Source organism: Corapipo altera, unplaced genomic scaffold (assembly GCF_003945725.1).
Source record: "Corapipo altera isolate COAL_440 unplaced genomic scaffold, ASM394572v1 75, whole genome shotgun sequence".
NCBI lineage: Eukaryota > Metazoa > Chordata > Aves > Passeriformes > Pipridae > Corapipo > Corapipo altera.
In genome coordinates this window covers 3,782,809-3,797,138 of record NW_020884887.1, presented here as the reverse complement: position 1 = coordinate 3,797,138, position 14,330 = coordinate 3,782,809, and positions in this window count along the sequence as shown.

Below are 14,330 nucleotides of genomic sequence, written 5' to 3'. Positions count from 1 at the left end.
AATTAAATATTGTCACTGTTAAGCATCTAGGAGACCTACCTGAATTGTAGCTGCTGATAACTTCTGGGGAGGACAGAGGGTGGAAAGCATTTGTATGTGCAAAGTTAGAGCATGGTGAAGGATTGCAGGAGCAATTAATGAGCTGCACTGGATTTGGACTTGGAGTTTGCCTGTTTATTAGAATCATTGGCAGCTCCTGGAGCTGAGCCTCTTCCCCTCCTGGGCCAACAGGCTGCAGTGGAAATGACCACTGAATTTGTGAGTTGTTAAGTAATAGGTTAGAGATGACTGGCAAACTGCTTAGTCTGTTGGCACAGCGATGGAGATAATCCTTTTCAATCCCAGAGATTTATCTGGTGAGGAATATTCACGCTGATTGATGATGTTGCCTCACTAGAGCTGTTGTTACTTAATAATGTAACCCTGAGGCTTTGGAAGCGTTCTTTGCATCCAGTGGGAGATCTGTTCAATTCTCATCAGCCTCATTTCCTGTGGAATGAGAGTACAAGTGCCTATCCTGACCTGGTGTGCTTTTTCTACCAGTTAGGGGGGGTATGATTTGTGTTCTTCCTTACCATAAGAATAGTTTCTAAATCATAAGTGTCATCTGGCTACAGAGGACAGGGATCAAAATGAAAACAACGGTACAGAGCAATGAATATCTTGAATATTCTGTGATTACCAGTAAAACACTTTAATTTTAGAGCCTCTTAGCCTACTGGCTACAAGTGGTAGTATCTGGGGTACAGTGGTATATGTGTGGGATTCTGGTTTTCAACTTAAACATTTGTATTGATGTATTTCATATAATTGTGCCCAACCATTTGGCTACTTCTAATCTAATCTGTTTTGGTTTGCTTGTGTGTACTTTAAGAAAAGCTTTTCTTGGAGGGTGTTAAATGGGTGAAGACCTTTTGCAGTGGGTACACTTAAAGAAAAGGATCAGAGATTCTACAAGACAAATGAAGGATTATTTCAGGGAATGTCTGTTTAAACCCTCCAGAGAGCTTTTACATATGTTTGAGTATTATTGAATTGCAGGTGAGGGAAGACAAAACTTCCAGTTCTTCAGCACCAAAGCAATACTGTCACTCTACATGGAAGTTGGAACAGTGAAACCCTCTGCTAACTATGGACAAATAAACAAATATTTTAGTTAAATCTTTATTAATCACAATAAATTCTTCAGCACACAAACTAAATAACTGTGACTACACATGTCAGAAGGGTTTTCCTGACAATGTGGTTCCTGTAGGAATGCAAACATGCTGTTGCTATGGAGCTTCTGCCATTGGTGCAGTGAAAGACGCTGCAAATGCTGCCACACTGAGCCTGCAGAAAAAGCAGTCAGGACCTTAATTGATTTTTACATAATGCATTAATTACATGTGAGAGCAGTGAAAGAGGAGGAACAGTCCCCCCAAAGTAATTTGGGTCCTTTTCAGAGAGCGACCTAACTCACATGCCAGGATTTACAGTAGGTTTCCATGGAACAAGAAAGCAAAAGGCAGAAGCAGGAGGAGAATCAATCAGCAGCAAGTACAACACAGCAGTGACCACAATGTCTGTCAGGTGGGTGAAGTCACTGCACACAGGTGTGCACACCTGGGATGGAAGGAAACACCTGCCCTGAAGAAGTGACTCGAACAAAGATGTTAAACAGTTGGAACTATGAAGTCTGGAAAATTCTGGCCTGCTTAGGATTACTTAAAATAGAAGAAGAAAGAAGTAATTGAATACATTGTTATTAATTTAATCCTGATTTGACATTATCATTCCTATGGAGAATTCATCTTAACTCTGCACATTAGGTGGATTTGTGGGCATAGATGATGATATTTTACTAAACTTTACACACCTAAACCTTCAAATGTTGTGGTATAAATTATACTGATTTGAATTTGTGCATTTTGCCTTTTGAATCCTTTTCTGGTGCAGAAGTGTTCAGTAATGAATGTGGACTACTTAAAAGTAGAATGCCCTCCCTGCATGTGGGGCTATGCAGATGGAAATTACATACAGCAATCTTTTCTTGCTGCCATAATATATATTTAATACTGATCCAGTGATTTCTTACTGCTCAGTACATCTTGTTTTCTAGAGTTCTTTCCAGGTGATTAAAGACATGATTTCTTGGAAGGCTGTCCTTCAAGTTGCTTTTCTCTTTTCCTTTCTGTTTTTTTCAATTACTTTATTGCCATGATTTTCCTTTACCCTTCTGATGATGTCATCTGTGCCCATGAAATCAGAGGGAATTCAGCTGTTGGATACTGTAGATTCCTTTGGCTTTAATTTCTGTGTTCAGCAGCTTTTCCAATGCATCTTAACTTGCATTATATGTAGATTTAATACATGATTCACTGATGATTCTGAAGTATATCAAGTTATAAAGTATTCTACTCAGTTCCTTTAAAACAACACTCCTATTAACTTTGTAGGTATTTCTCAACATAATTGCTCTCTTGGAAAATTAAAAATTTGGATTGATAATTAAACATGGTAAAAATTCTTAATAAAATTGCTCTGTTCCTTTCCTTCTGAAATGGCCTGTGAGGGAGCTTAAAGTGTATAATTTTAGGCCATACAATATGCATACAATGCACATAGCCCAGCACTCCCAGAAGTCATTTTCTTTCATGGAGTGGGTGCTTGTTGTGACTGAAGTTTCCAAGCCCATACCGTGTCTTCCTTCGTGTCTGGGAGGGCACAACTGGCCTCTGTCACACAGCAAATTCTGTCACTTTGTTCTTACTTGCCTGTGTTGAATGCAGAGGGCTTTGACTCCCCCACTCTGCTTTCATAAATATGTTTATGTGTTCACAAAGAAATAGCTCATGTGGGAAGAATGTTTGTAAGGTCCTTGACTGCTCCCTGCCAGTGGATCTCATGATTTCTTTTGTCTTTGTCCCTGTTCTGTTTTACTGTGAACCAGAGGATGACTCTTGGCAGAATCACTTGCAGACAGGACACAGATTGGTGTCTTCTTGGCTGCAGACCTGTGGGGACATTGCTGGATTTTAAGACCTATGATGATACATTCATTTTCTTTAAATGAGTCTTTTGCATTTAATTTGTAGTGAGGCAAGTCTCTAAACTGCAACATTGTGAGAACCAAAATTAGTCTGTAGTTTTATACTTGTTTTGAGACATCCAGTTCTTTAGCATGTCTGTTTTGCCAGTTGCTATCCCTGGTAGCTTTTTCCTTATCTGTTTCATGAAACTATGACAAGCAAGGAACAAATATCATCAAGTTGACCTACAGAAATCTTAATTGCATGCTCTTTTAGCTCGAGTGTTATTCACTATGCACCTTAAAATTTTGGCATGATTTCTTTTTCTAACTGCAGGAAAAAAACCAAAGAGTTGAACATGGGAGATATATTTCATACTGCTCTTGAAAATGCAGCTTCTGCTTTCTAATGAGTTGCCTAATAAATAGTGCAGTGAAATTTCCATCTTTTCTCTTGCAATTGCACACAAAACAATTATTTTTAGTTTTGCTTGACAAACTGGTAAAATGAAGCCATTTGAAAAGTGAGGAGGCTTGAAGTTTTGTAGAAATTCCACACAGCTCTACACTGAATCATCAGTCCCAAGAGCACAGACATTGCATAGAAATGTCACAGTCCTTCTGGCATATTAATGAGGAAGCAGCAATGAGTTTTCAGTCAGGTTGATTTTAGAGTTCTTGCTCAGCTTGCAATAAAAGCTCACAGCATTCAGTAAAAGAACAGTTTAAGCAAACCCAAAATCAGGATAAGGATACAGTCCAGACTTGGGCTGTTTCCATCATGAAGTAGAAGCAGAAGCAGTGATGGGTTGGTACTGTGTTATTACAGTCACACTTCTTTCCTCACCTTTTACAAGCCAGACAAAGAAAAATGTGTAAGTCTACCACTATTCTGACCACTATGGGACTTTTCCTCTCAGAAGATTGTGATGTTTAACTGAAAAAATACTTAAGCATCCTTGAATACGCGAGTAACTGTTGTCTTCAGATTTTCTTTGAAGCAAGAGTTGTGCTTTATTTTGGAATTTTTGTCACAGATCAACCTTGAGAGAAAGGTAAATAATACGTGTTCAGGAATAATAACCTACTGAGAGGTGGGGCAGGAATTAGAGAAAAATGTTGCTCTCTGAAGAGACAAGAAAGTTTATGTCTTAATCCTTTGGAATTAACTTCATTCAGCCCTACTGAATGAAGAGTGAAACATCCCTGATTAGCAAGAAACAGCTTTTGGGATTATTTAGTAAGTTAATATTTTATACAGTAAAATATCTGAAGAATTTAGAATATGCTAGAATCAGAGACAATGATTGCCTCTGGAAACCAGCAATAATATTGAGGACGGCTGCAGGTTCAAATCTAACTCAAAGCAGTTGTACTTGAAAGGAGTTATTACCTGATATTTGGATCTGAGAAGGGGGGCAGAGCTAACTGACCAAGTGTTTACATTGCCAAGTGCAAATATGCAAAGACAGATATATTTTAAAGATGTGCAAGAAAAAATGAAAAATAAATGTCAGTTAAATGTCAAACATAATTAAATATATGATCACATATATAATTAAATACATGAAAACACTGCTAAAAGTATTTTTAAATCTTCCTAAAAGACGGGAAAACTTTTCTGTTGCCCGCGATTCTGGGGCATTGTTTTTGTTAATTGTATTACTGGTATTATCCCTAACAAAACTCTTATAAGAAGCCAGAGTTGACCTTTTCTGGACTTGCTTCTCTAAAGGGCTACACCATTCCCTGTGTTAGTGAAAGCTTCCATTCCCCAAAAATAATTCTCCATGAAAACGTTCTCCTCTCCTTCCCTGTCTCCAGTGCATTGAACTCTGACTGTGTTGTCCTTGAGGAACCTGGGGGGGGGGGGGGGGGAAGGCAGAAACAGAAATATTGAGCTCCATAGGCTGGAAAAATGTGTTTTTCTCACTTCAGTGACTTTTGTGGAATTGTGTAGTGGAGAGAACATGTTTATAAACTGAATAAAATTGGTAGCACTCTTCTTGCTGTTCTTGGGAGATTCTGGGTTACCTTGGGTGCTTTCTCCACTGTAGCTCTCAAAGATTCTTTTTGAAACCCTGTAAAATACTGAAAAGACTAGATGTTTAATTCTGCAGAAAAGGAGGAATAATATGAGACTAATAAATGCCTGTGAAAATAACATTTCATTTGCTAAAGTGAGAGGGGGAAAAAAGAGAATTAATGACATTGAGACTTAGGTTTTAGCTTCTAGATTAGTGGCTGAGGAATCATTAGTTCTCCTGTCCGTTTTCAGATATTGCTCCCTTTGGTATAGCAAATGGCATTTCCACCCACAACACTGCAAATATAGAGATAAACAAGCTGAGGTGGGGGGCAGGGAGCTCTCTGGTGATATGGAGAAAATCTTAAATAGCTTTGGTAGAACTACTTCATCACACCTTGCTACACCAAAACATTCCCAAGCAAAAAGCAACCTATTGACCAGACTATCTGACCAGTGTTAGAAGCTGTTGTAGAGAAGCAAAACTGAAAGCCTAAAGAGGCAAAACAGGAGAAGGCAAGTTGAAGCACGAGGACTGTTGGTAAAGGCCAGCAGGAACTTCACTGCTGACATTATCCAACCCACTGGATAAATCCTGGTAAACAGAGGATCTGAATAGCACCTAAATTGGAACTGGTTTTGAGAAACACTGAATTTTATTTTCTTAAGGACAGCACAGAAAAGCAGATGAACATAGAAAAGAGGAGGGTTTGCCTAATTTATGTACAAGCACTTCAATTGCTTGTGGGAAACAAGCCAAACAGAATGCTATGTGTGGTATGTAGTAGCAATAAGAGTTTCTTATTAACATTTCAGATTTTAAGATATTGGCTTGAAATTTCTTTCATAATGGAGCAGGATTGTGGGTTTTTTTGCTTCTTAAGGCCCTCATATAAAAATGATTTATTAAATGGCCCTTTGATCTGAAATATACAGAATTTCCATTTCCTGTTGTTCCTCCCGCAAACTTTAAACCCTTCCCAAAAAAACTTGGGATACAGCTGCTGAATTACCTCAGTTATGTGGTCTGGCCAACCCAGGTTTGTGTCTCTGATGGTACCAAGTTATTCACAGGTAGGTGACTGTAAGGAATTTTAACTGTCCTGACCTGGTTGATGGTGCTTCTGCTAAGTAGTTACCAATATTTAATTTAGATTATGCTATGAAGGAGCAGTGATGGGAGAGGAGAATAGTCTCTTTAAATTAAATCCAGGTTGAAACATGTTGCTGAGCGGATGGAGTGCTCAGTGTTTGCTGCATCTGCTGGCTGTATGTCTCTGTGGTATTTCATGAGAGCTCCATGGGTTTGGTATAGTGCAAAAAACATACTTCCTTTTTGTTTCATGGTGTTCCTTCTTGTATATTCTGAGAGATTATATATTGAGCCCTCTGGTTTGGTTTGGGTTTTGGGGTTTTTTGTTTGTTTGTTTTGGGGTTTTTGGTTTTGTTTGTTTGTTTGTTTGTTGTTTTTTTTTTTACAGTTATGTTGCATCTTAATTGTTCCTTTTGTAAAAAGCAAGACTTTTGACCTTTTTGAGAATTTTTCCGTACTTTATTGAGTTTTGCCTTTGTAAAAACTGACAGATCAAGTCTCCTTAACCCATCTAATTCTCGCCTGTGAGTTTCCAGTAGGGAGTGGTGATAATATATAACAAACAAACCAAGCACAGTGTGATTTTTCTTTCTCCTGCTCCCACTGTCCAATATTAGGTGATTCCTGAACCTGAGGCTGCTTCTCAACATTATGTTTAACAGCCACTGGTCGATCTGGTTATGTAGCCCATTTTGTAGCTGTTCATACTCCTGGCCTATACAGCATCACTCAGCATTGGGTTCCACTAGAGAAAAATATTTTTGCTTGTTTGTTCAACACTTGCTGCCTCACCATTTCATTGTGTTTACCCTTTCATCCTGAGCTCCCATCAAATTGTATTTGCTAGCTTTGTCTTTTTCTAAGGTTCTTTTTGAAGTCTGAGCAGCCTGAACTGAGTGAAGATGGACAGAAGAGGATGCTCGATGGATTTGCATTGTTTTTATTATGATTTCTGTCAGCAATTTCTTAGAGTGAAACAATTGATATTCTCACTGCAGCTGAACATAAGGCAGGTGCTTTCACTGAGGTGTTACTTTATCTCAGCACTTGAGATTCACAGCTCCTGATGGTCCTTACTGATGTGAAGAGAAAGAGGCAGGAGGTACAAGTGAGTTGGTGTTTTTACAGTGGGTGAAGAGAAACACAGACACAGTCTAGCTTTGCTGTGGGTGTAATGTAGGTTCTTGCCTGCTAATTTCTCTTCTCCTTGGACTTCTCTCTGAAAGTCTACATGTGGCTAACTCATTTCTCACAGCATTTGAATCTCCAGATGCCTGAAGAGCCTGATGCTGGGAAGTTGCAGCCTGAGACTGAGGAGTGATTAACCACAGTCCTCAGTCTTGGTGGTAACAATATAACATAACATGTAACTTGTAAATCCAGCTAGAAGGGAAAATTATTTCCTGTAAGAATACTTGTGTCCTTGTACTCCAGTAGTCTTTTGCTGGTCTATGGTATTCCTTCATCCTCCTCACTGTTTTTCTGACTTGTCTTGAGTTACACCAAGTTACACCAAGCCAGTTCAAAATGTTATTTTCACTTTTCCCTTACCTGCATTTACTGTTTAGAGAAAACAGTGGTGTTTAGCTTTGTCCATAAATACAAAACCATTCTGTAGCAAGTATATGCAGCTTTTGCAGCATCTGAAATTTCAGTTTGAGAGCAATCAGTTTCTTATAAACTGTCAGTGTTTGAGATGTAAAAGATCCAGCCCAGGGACTGTATGATGGGTCTATAACATCCCTACCATCTTTCCTGTCATAATATTCTTCAACAGTCCACATTTGTGGGAAGGACTATGTCTTGATAGTGCAGATGAAAGATGGAGGAAGACAATTGTCTGAAGAATACCAGCTAACAACAGATATTGGCTTTTCCTGCCTCACCGATAAAATATAGAAAACTCCAAACAAAGCTCCTCCCCTGGGTACAGGACACTAAACGTCAGCTCAAGCAAACATCCCTGGCATTTAATGAGATCCGGTTCCTCAGATAATAGTGAGATCCTTTGCTGATATGATGTAGTTGTCATGGTTACAAAAGGACCAGCTGCTAAAAACAAAGTATCAGAAAGATGAAAATGGAGAAAATCAATGTCCAAGCAGAAAAGACATACAGCAGAGAAGATGATTTGGAGATCAGGGAGAAATAAAGGGAATGGGGTCAGCAGCTTTGGAATTCAACAGGAAATAAAAGCAAGAGGAAAGAAAGTTCAAAGGTAGATAACCAGAGATGTATGATCCAGAAGCAGACCTTGAGGGAACTTAACATGCTTATGTTTGTAATTAATGAAAAGCCTTCAAAGAGAAGTCTGGAAACAATATTCCTTAGCAAAAGTCCCTTTTGGCTTATTCTCTTTGAAGCTTTGCACGTTATATCTTAGGCAAGAACGAACTGTGGAAGACAAAGTTATGCTCTGATACTGAAGGGTGGACAGTGACTTTTTCCACCAAGATGATACAACATAGGTGAAAAACAGTGTATAGGATGTTGGAAAGATTTGCATAGAGCACCTTCTCCTGTTGTTGACATTTTGGCCAAGTTCCTTCTGAAAGATGTAAATCTCCAAGATGTAGCCTCTGTGTGCTGTGCCCTAGTTTTGAGGAGGTAAAGATTTAGATGGCCTTTTTTTGTTAAGTTGGTGAAAGCTAATTGAACCTTTTGTTCTGATAAAAAGTAATGAAAAGAGTATCTGAGATAATAAAGTGAGCCTGATAGCTTGATGTGAGTTAATATCATAGTGATTCCCTGAGCAAGTGGGTTGGGATCCTCAATTAATTCCTGCAGCAAAATGGGAAATCAGGTTTCCATGGATACTGAGCCAGCAGCAGCACTGACACTCACAGCAATTGCAAGCTTAGTTTCCCTAAGGCTTGCTTGCTAAGGAGGGTTCTCCCCCTGCCTCCATGATCTGTATTCCATATTTTTAAAGAAAAAGAGGCAGATGGACATTCGAGGAACAGGTAGAGACAAAAAATATTATCCCCGTACCTAGTAAAGCTGTGTACAAGAAATGCAAGTGATTTGCATAATTTTAATGTACAATTAGGAATAAAATATATTAAAACTAGGGAATGAAAAAGGCTGCAGCCCACTGAGGTTTTGACAGTCACTGAGGATGACAGCAAGGCCTCTGTCAGGACAGATTTATAACCAAGGACACAGTAAGAGCAGAGTACCTATTCCAGTGCAGGGCTGTAGGTGGTTTCAACATAGCTGTTCAGCCAGGTGATTGCAGCAATGTGTATATTAGCACTCATGAAAGAAAACTGGAAGAAAAAAAAAAGATGTGTTGTTGAAAATTGAAAATCCAATATAGAATACAATATAGAAAAGCCAAATTATAGTTCTTACTCAGAAGCTCACTGCCAGACATAGTGATAAGTGATGTACTCGCATTAAAAACATGTAAGACAAGTGAGAGGAAGAAAGATATTTGGCAATTATGTGCGTTTTTAAATCCCCTCTGATTCATAGCAGTATCAAGCACTGTATTTTTATTTGCTGTAGGATAGAAATTTGAGGAAACTCACTGCCTTATTTACGTCCATCAAACACAGGATGAACACTGGTAACATCCATGAAAAGAGGCAGTATAACTAGAAATGTCTTCAACATTTGATCTGTGACCTGTTGCTCCTCCTCAAGAATTTATAGCAACAAATTGGTTATAATCAGAAGTTAAGCCTGGCTGTGCCCAGCCCCTCTGATCTCTGAGGACTAACTGGAATGCAAGGGGGGGTATTTCCTTCCAAATTTCATATTCTAATGGAACACACAGTTTATTTTCAAAGTGACCATGACTGTTGCAGCCACTGCATGGAGCTGCTGCCCTTTGCTGCCACAGCCTGAGTGGGTTAAAGATCTGCCTTTGAATTGCTCATGTGCTTGGGTTATGGTTAGTCAATTATATATATACATATATACATATATATATATAGTGCTGTACTGTGGTGTATGTGTGTGTGTGCATGATTACGCCTACAACACTTGAGCATGTGCTAGCATGGGATAGGAAGCTGACTGATGTAAAAGAGGGAGGGTGCTGTGGCTGGGGGCATTGCTGTTGTGAGCTGGGAGCCGATTAGAACAGAATCTCCCTTCAGTACTCTGATTGGATTAGCAGCCAATGCCATTCAAGAAGGAACTCCTATCTTCTGAATTTTTGTTACAGGCTGGAGAGAATATGAGATATATGGCTGTAATAACACCTTTTTTTTTTTCCATGTTACTTTCTATCAAGTGCTGCAGTGAGGGTGGAAAGACCCCCAAACTCTCGGGGTTTGAAAATTGCAAGACAAATCTTCAGAACAATAAGCCTCCATCCTTGCTATAATGTCCTGAGTATGCAGCAGTGGTTTGTTTTTGTTCATTAGTGAACTATCATAGCAAGAGGAAGAGTATTCTGCATAGATATTTCAGGTTAAGCAGAAAGGCATTGTAGTTAAGAGCTCATGGGTATTTCTGTGATGAATTTCCTAGTGTTTTGCTGTCTAACTCCCAAATCTTTTGTTGTCAGGGTGGTTTGCCTCTGTGGTCCTGTGAAATCTTGTAAATAAACAACCCGTGGCACTGTTTGTGTTACAAAAAGTAGGAAATGTCATTTAAAATGGCATTGTCACATCACTAAGTTTGCCAGCTGGAGTACTGAATCATAGAATCCCAGAATTGTTTGGGTTGGAGGGGACCTTAGAGATCATTTAGTTCCAACTCCCTTGCCATGGGAAGGGACACCTTCCACTAGAGCACTCTCATCCACCAGCCCCCACAAGTCCTTCTCAGCAGGGCTGCTCTCTTACCTGTTCATCCCCCAGCCTCTGTTGATACTGGAGGTATCAATATATACCCTGTCCAAGTTATTTTCAGTAACTTACAACATCTTGAGAGAAAAGAAGATCTTTGTGCCTGGCCTGGTTCCAGCTGGGATAATTTTTTTCTTAGTAGCTGGAGCAGTGCTGTGTTTTGGATTTAGTATGAGGATAACATTGATAACTGACGTTGGTGAACACTGATGTTTTGTTGCTCAGTACCCTAAGTCAAGGACTTTGCAGTTTCCCGTGCTCTGCCAGTGAGCAGGTGCACAACAAGCTGGTGGGGAACATGGCCAGGACAGCTGATCCAAACTGGCCACGGGGATATTCCACACCAGAAAATGTCAACTGGGGGCAGTTGGCCAGAAACTGGCCATTGCTGCTGGGCTGCAGGTGGTGAGCAATTGTGTTGTGCATCTCGAGTTTTATTTCTCTCTCTCTTTTACATTACTATTATTGTCATTTTTATTATCATGATTAGTAGCAGTATTATATTTTACTTTGTTTCAGTTATTAAACTTTTCTTATCTGAGCCCAGGAGTTTTCACTTTCTTCCTGACTGTCCTTCTCATCCCATCGTGGGGTGGGGACTGTGTGAGGTAGAGGCTGCATGGTGCTTAGTTGCTGGCTGAGTTTAGACCACAACAGTCCTTTTTGGTGCCCTATTGTGGAGCACCAAGGGGTGAGACAATGACAGATCCAACCAGAGTGTGTTAAACCAGATTCGTTATGAGCATTCATTGTATTGGTTCAGTAGTCACTGGTCCCAGTGTTGATTTATTTGTGCTCAGAGTTGTTGTGCTTTTTCCCAAGGCTGTGTTATGTAACACTTCACTTGCAGTGTGTGTTCCTTCTGCTGGGCTAGGAACACACAATTAAATTGCTCTTTCACAACATTTTTCTTTCTGTCACTACCACCAGCCCAACTTCCCCTACAGAATACAAGGCCCACATCAGGGGCTACAATTTCAGCTGGGCAGTAGTTGTGAGTGATGAAGTGCTTTCTGCTTATAATTTGTGTTTCCTTTTTTTTTAATCTTAGCCCAAATGAAATGTTAACCTAATGTCAGAAGACTTCCTTAGCTTCAGTACATTGAGTCTGCCTGGCATCTTAAATAATCCTTCATGTCTAAAGATACACACACATACGGTAGATGGCATCAGTGATTTTTGTTCTGAAGAAGAAAGTGAACGACCAAAGGAGGAAAATGAGTGCTTGTGTAACAGCAGCAGAGAGATCCCAGCACTGGCAGAGGCACCTGTTGTCTTTGTTCATTGGTAACACTTGTTGAATGCTCATAATTGTTACCTGCTTTGCTTTTCTTCCACTACCTTCTTACCTTTACCTTACCGATATTTCTCATATATTAATTCTGCAGGGACAAAGAGGACACCAGTATATGGTGAATTGTCTTACTCATCCTGATACCATAGGAGACCTAATACCATTTGTCACAGGGCTAACAGCAAACTGAGGTAAGCGTTGTCTCTTGGCAACCACAGCCAAATTACCTCAACTGGAGGATTAAGGTTCACCAGAGCAGAGGTGCTCTTCAGCACCAGGGAAATGTTTGGATACTTCAAGTACTGTACTGGCTTTTGAAGTCTGTTAATCCATGTGTCCCAAATGAACTATTTTTAAAGGGTTTTCTTTAAATCAGAGCAGGAAAGCCTGAGGGGAGAGCCCTCAGTTGCCTTAGATTTCTGAGAAAAATCGATGACGTCACCTTGCCGCTCATCTATAATGCCTGAGATCAGGAAAAAAAAACAAGCAAGCAACCCGATTCTTACACAATCCCTGCTCTATTTAGTTTTTGTAGAGCATACCTTGCTCTAGAGTAATCACAGGGAAGAGTTCCCTCTCCTGGGTGATGGACAGCTCTGCCACAGCCAGCGAGAGCAGCACGGTTTGAGGGCCTGTGCACAGAGCAAAGAGAACCACATACCACAGTGGGGGGAGAATTCTGCAGCAAACATTGTCACTACAGCAGAGCCATGCATTCAAAAAACCTGGTTTTCACTCCTCACAGGACTGAAAAGGCTGCTGAGATTTAAGTATTTCCTCGTTTATGAGTGCATTTATACCCATTCCCTCTGTGCCCCATCCAAAAGCGACAGACTTTTATTGTAATGAATGCAACTGCAAAGAAAGAAAAATTAATTATGAATAAGTTTAATATATCTGTAGAATATCCTGCAGTTCAATGCATAAAAATATCACAGTTTTTAAAATCAGGTGGCTTGGTTCTGGAGTGCAGGGTGAGAGGATAGAAACAATTCTACAGCATTTCTTTAAAAAGCTGCAATAGCCCCTCTTTTCTAATTATTTGGGCAGAGAATGATAAAATTGGAGAATAATAAAACTTTTTAAAGGGATATCTGACAACTTGTTTTACAGTCTGGAATATTAAAAACAGTATCCAGGGGAAACAAAGGAGAGAACAGGATAAGGTAGTTGGAGGTTCAGGATAAAGACAATTGAAGGCACGTGTATTTGAACAATTAGTGTGAGACCTAGAGAAATTATGATTGATGCTGTTATTATTACATATCCAGGCAAACCCAACATTTCTGAAAGAAAATGACTGAATTTTTCCAAAAGTCAGCGGGCATTCCAGACATAAGGAAGCTGTTTGTGGATGAAGTGAAAAGTGCATCTAATTGAACCAAAATTTGTATTAGAACACCAGGCAAGTTACAAAGATAAAGTCAATTAACTTTTCTTGCACTCAGAGTTGAACTTAGTTAATTCAGTGCCAACAGTGACCACTTTACTTTTAGTCACAGTACAGGCTGGCAAGACTTGAAGTAAGCTGGTCATGAAAACAGCAGTTAACAAAAAATATCTGAGGTAATTGAAAAGGAAGAAAGCAATAGTGTTTTTTTCATCTCTTTGTGATTTCACATTTGGAAAACCAAACCAAACCAAAATTTGTCTGAGTTATGTAGTTCAATACCAGTAAAGGAATATTGGGCCTAACATATGCAGAGTGTATGAATGAAATTCTCTGGGAATCAGGCAGGTGTTTCTGATCTTGAAAAATAATAGCATAAAGAAAAGAGGGAAAGAAAGATGCAGTGGCTTCTGCAGTGTCAGTAAACACGTTCAGAAGCCAAAACAAACTACGGTGTTTGTAGAAAAAGTCAAGTTCTGCTACTCATCCCCTTCTAACAGAGCTCCACACTGTGACAGGCTGGTGAAAAACAGACTAGTTGTAATCATTATGTATGGCACGTCACAAACCCTGCAGCAGGTACTTGTTAAAAAACGAAAAGCACCAAATCACATTTTCAAGATTGAGGTCTGGCCTGGTGCACCGACATTTGAAAACTAGTACGATTTCTCTCCACAAAGAGCAAGTACCAAAGAACAGATGTGTATCAGCTGCC